The following is an 804-nucleotide window of genomic DNA, read 5'->3' as shown; positions in this document are numbered from 1 at the left end:
ATATATATATATACATCCATAGAGAGGGGAGGAAAGATAGTACCAGAGATATACATACATTCATATATAGCTAGAAAGGTGTGTGTATATGTGTGTGCGTGTGCGTGTGTCTGTGTTTGTGTGTCTGTGTCTGTGTGTGTTCTCATGTGTGTGTGTAAACACATACATACACATGAATATTCATGTGCATGTTTTTATGTCTCTGTTTATATGCGAAAAAATAATGTGCGTGTCTATATGCATGTAAGTACATATATACGTATTTTTATATTTTAATAGCTGGCTGGCAAATATATACAAAGATATGCAAACGCATACATTCACTTTCAATTCTAATGTATATTCTAACTCATATACACTCATACATACATACATACATACATACATACATACATACATATAAAGATACCCTGTTGTTGATGTTGAAATTCCAACGAAGGAGCCTTGAATCTAGGTTAGAAACTGGTTCTTTCTCTATTGGTAAGAAATCTTGAAATAAACAGAATAATGATATACATACATATACACACAAATATACGCACGCACGCACAGATATATATATATATATATACATATATATATCTATATATATATACGTATGTATTCAGATATATAAATGCATATTTATACATACATATGCATACAAACACACACACACACACATATACACACAAACGCATACACACATACATAATATATTTATATCTATTGTCCCAAAAATGTGTGTGAATGATTATAAAGTTAGTGTTTATTAAAATGGATTTCACTTTCAAAATCTATTTCCTACCTACAAACAATATTTAG

Source organism: Octopus bimaculoides, chromosome 7 (assembly GCF_001194135.2).
Source record: "Octopus bimaculoides isolate UCB-OBI-ISO-001 chromosome 7, ASM119413v2, whole genome shotgun sequence".
NCBI classification, from domain to species: Eukaryota; Metazoa; Mollusca; class Cephalopoda; order Octopoda; family Octopodidae; genus Octopus; species Octopus bimaculoides.
The sequence above is the reverse complement of the archived record's forward strand: the minus strand, read 5'-3'. Positions refer to the sequence as shown.